Below are 15,203 nucleotides of genomic sequence, written 5' to 3'. Positions count from 1 at the left end.
GCGGAAGAGCCTGATGTGGGGCTCGATCCCATAATGCCGGGATCACGCCCTGAGCCGAAGGCAGACGCCTAACCGCCGTGCCACCCAGGCGCCCCTGGAGGCAGAATTCTTCATCGTAGTCACTTGGGAAAAAGGAAGAGCGTAGGTCACAATGCAGCTGATGCAGGCGGGCAAACTTCAAGGTATGGCACGGGAAGAGAGCAGACAGCACTGCTAAGACGAACCTTTTCTATTGTGTACGAGGGAGAGCGAGATTATTAACTGTGTCTATCTCGCAAGTCAGGTTTATCAGTCACGATCCTTGTAGGTGTAAGCAAAACAAGCCTACTTGTAACACACAATTAACATCCCCCTCCTAGTGCCACAACCAGTCATTGCCGATGGCATCTTAGAGTAAGAGTTTATCTTTAAAGAGCTCAAAGCACTTCATAGACACTTTCTCTGTTTCTTTAGCTCTCTTATCCTTCCAGATAAGCCCATATTACATCTCCACCTCCTCAGCCCACAATGAAGTTGCTGACTGATAGACTCAATGTATGAAGCTGCCCGGCCCTGCCAGATGCTGGATTTGGAGCTTGCAGGAGATGCTTTTGGGTTTTCTGTTGGGATCTCCCTAACCATTTTTTCATAGCCCCTCTGAATTCACGCATGCCATCTGCCAAGGTCTATGTTAGAGCACACGCTTGCAAAGGCTCATGTTAGCTGTACTTTTAAGATCAGTTAGCATGTGATACTCCTCCCCATCCTCATCTGCTCCCTTCCCGCTCTCATGACCTCCCTGGAAGGCAGTGAGAATGTCTGCTTCACCGGAAGGAACCTGAAAGCCCAGAGAGTGTTTGCCGCATCTTCCGGTCATTCAGTAATGGTAAAAGAAGAACTGGTTTCCTCTGTTCTCCTCACAAGTCCTAAACGTGGAATCACTTCACTTCCTTATAGATGATCACTTTTCAGTAGGAGTGGAATATATTTTTTTTGAAGAGGCTGAGGAAGCATGAAATACTGAAATGAACGAGGTTCAGAAGTCTAATAGTTGAGTTATCACCCCGCACTTGCTGGTTGGTTGGCTTTGTGCTGTAGTTGCCTAATCTATGAATTAGGATGATAAAGCCTAGCTCACGGGGGAGGGAGAGCATTGCAAGAGTGTCGAAGAGTGGAAGTGCTCCATAGACCGCAAAGATTCACAAAATTGTTAGTTACTTAGAGGCTTGATTTTAAGGATGTGTGTTTTCATAAAAATCTAGAAAATTATGGATTTTCTGGTAACATTAGATGGCTGGAAAGTTGAGCACTTTTTAGCGTTTGACTTTGGAGCAGGGAAAGGCGAAGAAAAATGGAAAAAAAAATCTGCTTCACCCTACTACGCTTTTAGGAGGTTGTGGTTGACACCATCAAAAGTTTATACTATGGAAAAATGCTAGTTTACTAGCAGCTCCTGTTGATCTTGCTGCATTTTATTCTTGCGTGGATCTGAGGAAGTTAAAAGCAGTGATAACATTAAAGGTCAGAGGAATTATTGCTACAGTATTCAGGCCAAATTTCTGATAGAGTTTTCCAAAAATGTATAAAGAATCATTCTTAAGGGCCTGTCTCAATGAATTGTTCTTTATTTGCCATGTAGAACTTTGTAAATATTTAACTTCCTTCAGAGTTTGGAATGTGCAAATGTGATTTATTATTTCTAATGATTGGAAAGAGGCTTGGTATCTCCAAACAAAAGGTATGAGTTGAAAGAGAATGCATAATACAATGCATTTCTTTGTTAAGTAGTGGCAGAACAACATCTAAAAAGAAAAAGTGAGTGATTCTCAAGACAACTTGTCCCTTAGCAAGCTCAAGGCTCTATTTGGACTAACTGCTTTATGTGTGTGTTCTGCTCTCTGCAACAGAACACTGACTAATAGAGGTTGCAAACTGGATTGTGTTGGGAATGTTATTTACCTATCTTGGTATGTTACAATGTCAATTGTTTCTAAAATTCTTTTTAATGATAATTCAAAAGATCCTTGAAAAAGAAAAAGAGAGAGACAAACAAATCAATGCACAAATAAAAGAGAGAGAAGGATTAGAGGGGGCGGAGAGTGAGAGACAAGAAGACGGAGGAGGAGGAGGAGTGGGAGAAAGAGAAAGAAGATGGAGGAGATTGAGACAGATTAGTTGTGAGATTCAGGCCTTTGTGGGGAAACATGACTCACGACACATAACTAAAACACAACTTCGTTATTGTCTTCCTCAGTTTTATTTCAGACATTCAGTGAGAGTAATTACCTCTTGCTGGTGAATCAGAACTTGGGTAGGTTCCATAACTTTTCTGTTCTTACTTGGTTGTTAACACATCCTACCATCTCTTTTAAGAAACAAACCTAGTCTCAATAAACAAATCAGAGTTGCCAAATCTAAGATGTTACTACACAATGAACTTGATTCAGTATCAGATGTTTTCCCTTTTTCCAACTCAGGCCCTCTTCTAGTATCATGATGGAAGAGACTTTGTTGGCTTCTGTCTTCCTATGCTTTGTGCTTTCCTCCTCCTTCACACTCTTCTCATTCCAGTTTTTGAGCTTGTTCTTGACTCTACTGAGGTTTGGGAGGGCAGGTGGAAGGGGATAGAAAAGGTCATAGACTGGCTCTTCCAGGCTGAGTACTTTTCAAATATGATTTTCTCTCTGCTGGGCATTTTTGTGGGTTTTTCTGGGCTTCTCATCCCTGGAGACCTCTCACATTTAGGTTTGTTGACCCTCTCAGGTCTAGCTCTATATTGCATGGTCACTTTGATGACTCCATTCCACAGTCCCTAGAAATCAAGTGTCTTCTAGCTTCTTGTTCCTGGAATTTCTTTGCTTGTTCAGGTGTCCCTCCCTCACTAATGCCATGGTAGCTCCGTCTACCAGGGAACTTGCATCTCATCCACCAGAAACATTCATACATCCCTTGTTCCAGCAAAAATTTGAGAGAGTAGCTCCATGCCAACAGGTCATTCTGGCTAGCTGAGGTTTGAGTCAAGCTTCAGTCTTCTGTGCCCATCAACTGTGAGGGAAAATCTAGTTGTTCAACTAAGTGCCATGGGAAGTCCATTTACTATGCTGGAGAGACATGAGATAGTACTAGACCACTTCTCTGTCCTGAGTACGTGGGAGAAAGCTCAAAGCACAGCTTTTTCTGAAGAAGTCTCTTCCCAAATGTTTTCCCATTTTCATTCTCTCTCTCCCTTTCCCCTTCTTACTTTTTTAAATTAAATTAAATTAAATTTTTTTAACAGAATTTATTTATTCATTTGACAGAGAGAGACAGCAAGAGAGGGAACACAAGCAAGGGGAGTGGGAGAGGGAGAAGCAGGCTTCCCGCCAAGCAGGGAGCCTGATGCGGTGCTCGATCCCAGGACCCTGGGATCATGACCTAAGCCGAAGGCAGACGCTTAATGGCTGAGCCACCCAGGCGCCCCTTCTCCTTTTTATATCCTCAAGGTGACTGAGGTGGATCCATGACTTGGGAAACTACTTTAACTTTTCCATGGGGGCAAATTCTGTGTATGGCGACCTGTCTCACACTAAGTTTGGCATCTGATACAGATCATACAGATGGCTCAGTAGAAATCAAGCCAGGAGAAATCCCCCTCTAACTGCATTAGTAACAACCTTCTCTGCAGTTCAAATAAGCATGATAAGGAAATAAGCAAATTAAGTAATTCTAATGGTTTTATTAATTCTAATCTCAGAGCTGAATACAGTTCCAGATACAAAAAAGTACCCAGCAAATGTTTGCTTGCAGAGGGCAGGGAAGAAGAAAAGGCAGACAAGTCATCTTTTATAATCTGATAAATGTACCCATATTCCAATGCCCTGATTTTTCCCCTTTAGCTTCTGCTAGCTTTGACCTTGATCTTGCGGTTAGCTGCAACAGTCATGTTTACTCTGCTTGCGTCTGCCATCTTTCCTTTCGGAAACTGAGCATCTGAATTAGGTCATCTCTCTGAGTTCGCATTTGCTAAAAAATCTGATTTTGGTGTAAGCTTACACTCCTTTGATGATGAATCTTGACCTACTTTATTTTTTTTAATTTATCAATTATTGAGAATCTACTGTAAGTCAGGCTTTAAGTAAGCACTGAGAATACAAAGCTTAAAAGGATCTAGTCTTCATATCTTAACACAATACCTGACGCACATGGTAGTCACTAAGTTCTTTATGGGGATTATCTCATTTAATACTTACAATAACCCTGTAAATAGATATTGTTTCTCTCAGTTCCATTTTACAGATGACAAAACAAAACACAGAAGGCTAAATAAATTGCTCAGACTCCCATAGGAGTAAGATGGGGTTGGCAGTCTCATTTTTTTTTTTCAAGTAGGCTCCTTTGCCTGGCATGGAGCCTAATGTAGGGCTTGAACTCATGACTCTGAGATCAAGACTTGAGCTAAGATCGACTGAGCCATCCAGGCATGGTAGTCTCATTTTTAACCAATATGCTATGCAACTTCATCTACTTGGTTCTGCCTGATGTATTGAATGGTTTCTGTCTGCTTCTAGGGTAGAGCTAGTGGGTTAGTAGTGGGGCTGGAACTAGGGCTCTGATGGGAATGAAACTCCTAATGAAAATTATGGAGATGCAACATTGTGTGAGGATAAAGGCCATTGGTTAAAGTCGTGGCTTCAATATTTATTAGCTGTGTGTCCTCCTTCATGTTTATTATAAGTAAAGCACAAGCCTTAATTTTCTAACCTGTAAAATAAGGATAATAATGAAATTCACTCAGGGTTGTAGGGAAGGTAAAACAGAATTTAACGAAGTATGTGACACTCAGGAGGCATTCAATAATTTATAGCTACTAATTTTTGAACTAAACGTATTTTTAAGATATAACACATCGAAAATATTCAAGGTTGAGCTTTGTTCTGGAAAGTCTAAGGCTTTGCTCTTTATAGGACATCTGAAATGAGAAACTTTTATTATTTCTATTTAGAGAAGAAAATGATGTGAAAAAACTGCCAGAGACCTGATTAAGATTGTCTAAGAATTTGGTCTTTAGAAACAAGATTTTGTGCCTCTCTGTTCTTTCTACATTTGTGGTGCGCATAGCTCAATGAAAAGCAAGTTTTCAGCATTTGTGTTTCTTCTCCCAGAAAGGTTTTTTACTTTGAATTGCATTGCACTAGAAGACCTGTGCAATTTATGTATTTTCTACCTAGTCTGTGATTATAAAATGGCAAGACTGCTGCATAGTGAGGCCCCTCCCATGTGGGGGATCACAGGCACGTTGGTGAAGGGTGATGGCCTCTGCAAAGATGTGCAAGACATGCGTGGGGGTGAGGGGGAGCTCACAGGAGTAGACCTTCTTTAAATTCCTAAGAGTCAGTAAGGTAGTGGGCTAGTAGCTGACACACAACCTTGTTCCAGCTATGAATAAAAGCCTATGTTAGAGACTGAGGTTCTATGTAGAGTTGGGTTTGGCTGTTGGTGATGCTGTCATAGTTTAGCATTTGATCTTTGGATAAAAATTGGCTAAGTAGAAGATTATGTCATCAAAATGAACGAATGCATTGTGATACTGGAGGACACATAAAAGATGCAAAATCAGGGGCGCCTGGGTGGCTCAGTCATTAAGTGTCTGCCTTTGGCTCAGGTCATGATCCCAGGGTCCTGGGATCAAGCCCCGAGTCAGGCTCCCTGCTCAGTGGGAAACCTGCTTCTCCCTCTTCCTCTGCTTGTGTTCCCTCTCTCACTGTGTCTCTCTCTGTCAAATAAAAATAATAAAAAAATTTTTAAAAAAATATGCAAAATCATTCTCACAAAAGGAAATAAAGCACATTACATCTCTTTGGGGTTATATGAACTCCAAAACAAAATCTACAGATTTGAATTTTAAATTATTTTCTTTACATTAAAATATTTTGTAGGGCACAGGTTTTAACTTTAGAAAGAAAAAAATCATCCTCTAAAATGTGAGGCAAATCTTCATTTCTTAGATCCCTACTGTTCTCCTTAGTTTATTTTGAAAGGTCCATAGCGAGTAAATCCTCAGACATGAAAATGCCCTTTAGTTGTATGTCATGGTTTCTACTATGAGTTTCCCAGAAAGCCCACTGCATCTCAAGATATTCTTGTGAAAGCACAGTGGAGAGTTGTCTCTTCAACCTTCTCCTCTGTAGTTGAACAAGGGAAAATTCAGTAGGGGGAGAACTTTTCCATTTATCTATACATAAGAAGGTAGCGAGGGAAAGAGTGACAGAGAGAAAGAGGACAGGCAGCCTTAGAGAATGGAAATAAGAGGGAGGCATTCCGAGCAAACCACTTAACAGCATCTCTGTGGCCCAAATGTGAAACCGCATGCAGATCTATTCTCAAGCAAATGAAGTAATTTTCCACACCAGCTTATAGAAAAGAGCTGGATTCATCCATCAGACTAAACCGTAGTTTCCGGGAAGGTTGAAACTGTTCATTTTGACTATTGTATTGGTAACATCTAGCTTAGGGTTTGGCTTATGAGAAATGAACAATAATATTTGTTAAATGCATAAATACGAGTGATCAAATTTCTCTCTCCTTACGTTACTTTTGTTATAAGAAGCTGAAGTATTTTGAATTTAAGTACAAGTGTGCTTCTCTTAGCTTAGGGCAGACCGTGCAATCTATACCTTTTACAATTGTTCAGCGTTATAGACCACTTTAGCAAAAACATTCCTTGGAAAAGGTATCTAAACAATAATAATCTTTATTGTAACCAATGAATCTAAAAAACATTTTAACTAATTTAAGTAGTGATAAGTTCATACTAGCATGTGTGTGAAAGGACGTAGGCCTAACTGGATCTGAACATTCCTTGTGAGGAGCTCACCTGCTGGGGTTGATTAGATAAGGCCATTTGAAGCAGGATTACAAAGGTTATGTTAGTCTGTTCAGACTGCCATAACAAAATACCAGAGACTGGGAGACTTAAACAACAGAAGTGTATTTTATCACAGTTTTGGAGGCTGGAAGTCCAAGATCAGGATGCTGGCTTGGCTGGGTTCCAATGAGAGCTCTTTCTGGCTTGTGGATCGAGCCTTTTGCAGTATCCTCACACAACAGAGCAAGAGAGAGACAGCAAGCTCTCTGGTGTCTCTTCTTATAAGGGCACTAATCTCACCACAAAAGCCCCATCCTTATGACCTCATCTGAACCTAATATTTTGCAAAGGCCCTATCTCCAAATAACATCACATTGGGGGTTAGGACTTTGACATATGCATTTTGGCAGGACACGACTTAGTCTGTAGCATTTAAAGCTGAGCTGGTTGGACTTACCTTGAATTGTCTGTAGTTTCTTAAGCAGCTGAATAACAGAGTAAGACCAAAGTCTATGTTTCAGGAGGATAAGCCAGAATAAGAAGGATTGAAGAATCATTATGACTAGCGATGTGGAAAGACATGAGTTATGGATAGAGGAATTGGCTGTGAATAGGATGTCACAGATTTAGAATAAGGTGCTGGCAGTGGGATCCTGGAGAAAAACAAAAATCAAAGATTCATGAAAAATGAAGAATCAACAAATTTGGTCAACCACTTAGACATGGGAGATGAAGGAGAGGGAGGCATTAAAGTGTCTCTGAGATTTTGAGCCTGTGCAATACAAAGAATAGTGGTGCTGTCGATAGATCCAGGGAACTTCCCAATTTTTGATGTGCAGAGGATGAAGGGTTGAAGGAATAACCCGTTTTTCCAGCTAGACGGCACCTGTGTATGTGCACATCTACGTCTGTAAACCCATCTAAGTAACAACATGAGCTCTGAGGCAGCTGACGTCATTTTAATATGAAGCACTAGCTGGAAAAAGTGAGTCATAAATTAATGAACTCAATACAATAAATATTAATTGATCACTCTCTCTGCACAATGGGAGATCCATAGATGAATAGTCCTTGCCATCTATCAGCTTATAAGCTAGTGAGGGGGTCATGGACTTAAGTAATATTAGTCTAAAGTAGACTGGGATATTTTATTATGGCAGAGAAAATGTCTTCTATTAAAGGTAAACATTCTAGGGGGAGGGAGGTTGAGTTAGTACTTGGAAAAACTTCTACTTGGAGAGATTAGAGCTTGATGTGGTTTTTGAAAAATGGTTGGACTCAACAGAAATGAAGAGATTATTTCAGAAAGAAGGTATCCCATGAGCAAAGATCCTGAGGTGAGAAAAGGCAAAAGAGCAAGGTTGAGAAGGAAGAGCAGAAAATTCCAATGTGAGTGTAAAAGAGGCGGAAGTATGTGGCAGAGGAAAGCATCTACCATAAAGATCACATGGGGCAATATTACTCCCAAGGGAGGAAAAATGGTTTTTACTTTTTTTTTTTTTTAAAGATTTATTTATTTATTTTTGACAGAGACAGAGTGAGCACACACGGGGTAGGGGCAGAGGGAGAGGGAGAGGGAGAGGGAGAGAGACACTTAAACAGACTCTGCACTGAGCATAGATCCCAACATAGGGCTTAATCTCATGACCCTGAGATCACAACCTGAGCCAAAGCCGCAGGTCCAACACTAAACTGACTGCTCCACCCAGCTGCCCCAGTTCTGGCTTTTTTAATGTACAAAGTACAGATTTATGTACAATAAATAAGCAGGCATACAGTATATCTGTGGTGTTGAAATTGTGTGTAAGTGATGAGAAAAATATTATTTAAAACTTTCTTAAGTTGAGAAACACTGCTATAGATGAATTTTGGCAAAACAGTGAATTTTATGAAGCCCCCAGAAGAGAGCAATTTTCCTTACCAGAGTTCTAGTTCTGGTCCATTTCATGGAGATAGGGCACTGAACGGAGGTGAGTGTAGATAATTTGAGTAAAATTACTCTACAAACTCAAATTGGTTAATGCGATTTTGGAAACTATATGAGAGTTAAATTACGCAGAAGTTTTTTTTCCCTGACTCATGGAAAGAATGACTTCCAAAGTAATTTTACCCTTCTCTTGGATTTTGGCGAGTTGGCATTATAAGGCACATGATTTGCAGGATGCTTTCAGAGCCCATTACTGTCATTAAATAATGAGCGTTCTTCAATCTCACCAATTCCATTAAGAGTGACATCATCACTTTCTGAACCCAAAGACATAGACCTGCCCTTTGTCACATTGCAGAACAGTTTGGTGGTAGGTCTAAGACTGAAGGTCATTATTTTTATTCTAGGAGATGCTGTCAGTTTACTCTAAGCATTTTATTAGCAAGTATTTATGAAAACACAAAATGTATAATTATTATAAATGCCAGTCCCCATGGGGCAAAAGACTTAGAAGATTAAAAGCCACATTTACTGGTCAAATAGAGAGTTGGAAGAACAATGTAGAAACTCATGAGAAATTATGTTAGAATGAATTCATGTAGAGATCTGATAATCCAGCTTTGGTAAATAAATAAATAAATAAATAAACCCTTTAGACTTTCTACAGTGTGTGTCTTCTTTGGAATAGTAATACGCGTTCAGTACCAAACTTCACAAAACTAATCAGGAGTCACACAGAAATAAGGAGGAAGCATGATAAAGACAATTTACAGTAACCTTGGAAAACCAGAATCTACTGTAATTCAGGAGGAAAAAATAAAATTGATAATGGTTGCAATAGGAATGTGTGCTAGATTACATTGCTATTGACCAATATCCACTTCCCCACCCTACTGAAGATTGGCTTGGCCATGCGACTGGCTTTGGCCAGTGAAGATGAATGGAAGTGACATGTGTCACACCCAGGTAGAAGCTTCCAGAGCAGGTTCATACTTTGCCAAACTCTGTTTCTCTGCTGTAACACCCACAATGTTCTAGACAAAGACTACTCCTTCAGGCTAATCCCAGAGAGAGGAGCGGCACAGAGCTGCGGTCAGTCGACTATAACATGAACCATGAGTGAGAAGTGGAACTCTGCTTCTGTTAGCTAAGGCAATTTTGTTTGTGACTGTAGAATAGCCCTTTCTAATCTGACTGCTACTGCAAGCTAGGATGGTAAGATATCAATGAGTATACACAAATTCTCGTGGGGTTGACCAGTGAGAAGTGTGGAGAATCCTTCCCTGTAGAGAAAACCAGTTGGCTGGAATTCCATAGGAGAGTCAATGGTTATAGTTCGAATGGTCTTTCTGTAGGTAAGACAGTGTATTTACTGCTGGTTTTGTTTTATGTGTCTATTTGTGCATATTTCTATTTCAGTTAGGAGAGAGAGGAATAAAATCAATTATTTTATGGAGGGAAATAAGTAATGAAAAATGGCTGCGTATTACTTATTTTTCGACCACGCATTGCAATTCAAATTAATTTACCTCCCCTCAGAAAGTGGGCAGTTTCAGGGAATAGAAGGCTAACAATTTGCTTGCCTGTGACCCTGAGGTAGAGTTTTTCTATCAGTCAGTGGTAGTATCTTCCAGTCCTATATCTTAATATTTCCATTTGAACATACATCATACTGCTTTTCTTTTAGCTCGTATTATGTGACTGTGACTGTTATCATTACAGTAGCATGTCTCCAATGTTATTGATTTGTGAGAGAGAAAGAACCCGCCCAAGTAGAATGATGGTGGTTAATAGGTAATATTATAAAAGTACTTACTCTTGTAAGAATTTCCTAAGTATTATCTTAGGATAATAATAGGTTGTTGTGAGGATTTAAACACAACAACCCTAAACAGTAGGTACTATTATTATCCCGACTTATCCATATAGGAAACTGAGGCACAGAGAGGATAAAGTCCTACAGTTGTACAGAGAATGGCAGAGGATGGATTTAAGAAGCTGGAAAGTTGGAACCAGGAGCCAGGATGGAATTTGCAGTCTGTTGCCAATGAGTGGTGCAAATTTAGCAATTTTCTATCTCTGGATTTCAGTTTTTCACGTTTCCAATTAAAAGGGTTGACTAGGGGAGTTTCCCAGCTGTAAAACTCTATGAATCTCTGCACCATCAAATAACTACATTTAAATCACCGCATGCATTATGAGAAAGAGCTGTGTCATATTAGAAAGGCTACAAGTTTTGGTGTGGCCAAAGCTGTGAGGTCTGGCAAGTCTCTTAACTTTCCTGAACTTGTTTCTCATGGTTCAATTTTTAGCAATACCTATCTCAGAAATTTGTGGTCATGTCTAAATGAGATGCTATATTCTGGGGTTCTTTGGTAATAGTAAAGAGCAATATAAATAAAAAATTATCACTGTATAAAAAACATATCCATTCTGTTATTGAGCCATCCATTCATTCATCCACCTAGGCATTCATCCATTAAATATTAAATGCCATTCACAAGGGTGAAGAGTAGGGTTCCTTACCTATAAGGAGCTCATAGTGTAAGTTGGAGACAGGAGAGGGACTATATCATCAAGGGTCTTAGACACCGTGTTAAGGAGGTCAGATTTTACCCCGTAGGAGGTGGGAATCCAGGGAAGAATTTTAAGGAGAGGGAGGTGACTAAAGCTGCACTAAAACTATGATTAATCTAGCAGCGCTGTGGGGGATGGAGAGGAGGGAATGAGACGAGAGACAAAATTAGTGGCAGTGGGGCCCTTCTCCTAGTTGTCTTCTGAGACCTCAGGCCATGAGTAGTCCTGAAACTGCAGCCATGGGACACCTGGGGGTCTGCATGGGTACCAAGGTGCAGAGAGAAAGGGATGATAGGGACATGAATCCATCAATTATGCTGGCAAGGCTCACTCAGACACAACCTAAATCGTCTTGTTACTGGGGATTCGCCCACACAACTCTACCCTGTCCAGTGTCCTGCATTAAGCTGGTACCCAGAGAAGCACTGGGGAAACTAGAACTATAATAGGTGCGTATATAAACTTGATCTTACTTTGATCATTACATTCAGTCTGGCTTCCCTTTAAACCAAATTTTCTATAAGTTCTCTATAACTTATAGAAAAATTGTCATACTTGTGTTATTCCTTTGTTCTGTTCTTTGTTTTCTGGTAGAAGTGTCAGAAGGTGGGAAAGCCAGAGGTGGAGATAAGCCAAAAATTCTTTAATTAATTCCTAATCCTACCCTTCCATTGACCATAATAAATAAAGACAGATATTTAAGTGTATAATATTTATAGATCTTTCCATATGTATAAATATATATGCATACATCTTTCAACAAATATAAATTGAAATTAGTACTTGTATTCAAAATTTGTATTCATAAATACAGAATATCATAGAATATCAAACAGGTGCCAACTCTGGAACCAGGTTGTCTGGTTTCAAATCCTGGCTCATCTTGAAGGCTGTGCAACCGTGGATAAGTCATCAAATTTCTCTGTGTCTCTGTATCTTCAATTATAAAATGGAGGGAAATTATGTTTCTACCAGTTAAAAATGTTCCGAAGGGTTCCATGAATATAAAGGGGTCAGAACAGCATCTGGACCAAAGTAAGAACCTAATTAATGTTAATTTTTTATCCATTGTGTTAATCATGATTACTATTCACGCTGCTAAGGAGCCAAGTGTGCCTCCTCACAGGCCTTTCTAAAGATAGAAGTATCAAATTTAAATGTAAGGCAAGCAAGAAATGTGCTCTTACTCAGCACGGAGGCAAATGTAGCCAGAGAACGGTGAGACGGACTCTCAGAACAGGGAGGTAAGTCCAGCTCCTTTCGGAGACTCCTTGTTAATTATAGCTTCGGCATCTCGGATATTCACATTCTTCTCCAGCAGAACTGATTTTGGTGTCATCTGGTCCCTGTTCCCCTTCCTCTCCCTGGTGTCATTGGCCCTGAGCCTGACCCCCACTGACTTACAGATGTACCAGCACAGAGCTTCTGCTTTCCAAGTGTTAGAATTTCTGGGTGCTCACCATAGGCTAAATGTCCTATGCTGGACGTATCTGAGTGGTCTAAAATAGAGCTGTGTCTGAGTTGACGCCAATTCTTCTTGCACCAGAAATATTTACTAATCTCTTCGCAGGTACTTTCAAACTAACTTCCTAGTAGAAGAGCAATAATCAGTATCACCACACTCTAACTTTACTCTGGATTGCTAGGTCTTTGAACTTAGGGGATGATTTTTTATTAAAACTAGGAATTGCTATACGGATACGGTAGGGATTCCCTCCACTTAGTTCACAAAATACAAAAAAGTGAAGCAACGGAAGACACTGCCTGGTAAATTTGATTTTTAAAAACTTAAAAAATCACCATGAAAAAGAAATGGTGATTATGCAACAGATGGAGGTGTTAGCTAATGCTATGGTGGTTATCCTTTTGCAATGTACAAATGTATGAAACCAACATGTTGTACCCCTTAAGTGAAACTTACACAGTGCTGTGTGTCAATTATATCGCAATAAGGCTGGGAGAAAAAAAACTTAAAAAAACCCCTCATAATGTCAAAAATCACAGGCAATACTAAAGTGTAAATGACAATTTGGAAAACTTTATGAGTTATGACAACTGAGAAATGAATGTCCTTAAGGTGTAAAAAATGCTGACAAATCAATAAGGAAAATACTAAAAATGGAACAAGCATAAGAAATTTGTGGTAGAAATAATAAAAATCAATAAACACGATAAATTTTCAACTTCACTAGTGATCATATAAACATGAAATGTTAAAAGGATACTCTTTTTTTACCTACAAAATTGGTAATAATTAATGATTAAAATAGGTAATTAGGACAAAGCTACCATAAAAATTGTCTCTTGCATTGTCTAAACAGTACAATACTGCAGGAACAGAAGCTGACAGTATGTTAGCAAGCGCTAGACAAGGCCTGAGAAGACTCCATACCTTTGATCTGGTGATTTCAGTTCTAGAAATCTCCTCCGTGTAATTACGGATTCATAAAAAGATTTTTGTACAAAGATGTTTACTACAGTCTTGGTTATGATAGCAAATATACCCAGCAACATCAATAACAACAAAAGAGCAAAACAAGACAGAAACAAAACAACCTGAAAATGAGTATTTTTAATGAGTTAAAGGTGGAGAATAATTTCACAAATTATGTTTAACTCATATGGCAGAATTATTACCCACCATATTTTTTTAAAAGTTTTTATTTAAACCCCACCTAGTGTAGAATTAATTTCAGATGTGCAATTTAGTGATTCAAAACTTTCATACATCACCCAGTGCCCATTACAAGTACCGTCCCTACTTCACCCATCCCTGCCCCCCGCCCCGCCCACCTCCCCTCTGGTAACCATCAGTTTGTTCTTTACAGTTAAGAGTGTTTCTTGGTTTGTCTCTCTCTCTCTCTTTTCCCCCCTTTGCTCTTTTGCTTTGTTTATTAAATTCCACATATGAGTAAAATCACATGGTATTTATATTTCTCTTTCTTTCTACCTGGGCAAAAATATGGAACCTTCATGAATTTGTGTGTCATCCTTACGCAGGGGCCATGCTAATCTTCTCCGTATTGCTCCAGTTTTAGTATATGGGCTGCCAAAGTGAGCACTACCCACCGTATTTTTTTTAAATAGAGATTTTATTTTTGTTTTTAAAGATTTCATTTATTTATTTGAGAGAGAGAGAGAGAAAGAGAGCCCACATGGGGGGGAGGGGCAGAGGGAGTGGGAGAGAGAGAATCTCAAGCAGACTCCCTGTTGAGCACAGAGCCCCACTAGGGGCTTGATCTCACAACACTGAGATCACCATCTGGGCTGAAATCAAGAGTCTGTGCTTAATGGACTGAGGCACCCAGGCACCCCCGATCGTATTTTTAGTGCATCCATTATTAGCCATGTTTAGAAATAATTTTTAATAACACGAAAACACATGCACATATATACATGCATATTATACATATTATATATCACAGACATTATATCAAACTGTTATTAACCATGTTTTGGAAGAAATTTTATTAACTTAGGGATATATAGATACATATGTCATAATATACAAGTATGTATGTATCATACAAGTAAATATGATAATACAGAATTACATCCTAATAAAATACTGCCTACATTTTAAAAAGTAAATCTATACAAATGCATATACACAGACCATAGAAAAAGACTAGAAGGAAATAAATGAAAACCTTAACTGCGTGTTATTGCTGTTTGATAGAAATGATGGGACTAAAAGAAAAAATAGCCTGAGCAGTCCTATTATAGAGATGTGAGTTATGCAGCAGTTTTGTATACTTCTCAACTTGAGATTCACTACAATCCTGTGGGTAAGTGCAGGCAGGTATTATTTTCCCTTTTTATAGAGAAATGTGCTGAGGCTCAGGGAGGTGCTTGGTTTAATCAAGGTCAAAGGCA

The 15,203-nt window shown here is 39.3% G+C and overlaps 1 non-coding gene across 1 annotated transcript; it reads right to left on the bottom strand.

Moving 5' to 3' along the window:
- Nucleotides 1-14,283: 14,283 nt before the first annotated feature.
- On the bottom strand, nucleotides 14,284-14,389 carry LOC117801199. Its single transcript, XR_004623730.1, has one exon. It is a non-coding gene; the product is annotated as a U6 spliceosomal RNA (small nuclear RNA).
- Nucleotides 14,390-15,203: the final 814 nt, after the last annotated feature.

The sequence above is a fragment of the Ailuropoda melanoleuca genome, chromosome 2 (assembly GCF_002007445.2).
Source record: "Ailuropoda melanoleuca isolate Jingjing chromosome 2, ASM200744v2, whole genome shotgun sequence".
NCBI classification, from domain to species: Eukaryota; Metazoa; Chordata; class Mammalia; order Carnivora; family Ursidae; genus Ailuropoda; species Ailuropoda melanoleuca.
This window is presented reverse-complemented; position numbering and strand designations above follow the sequence as displayed.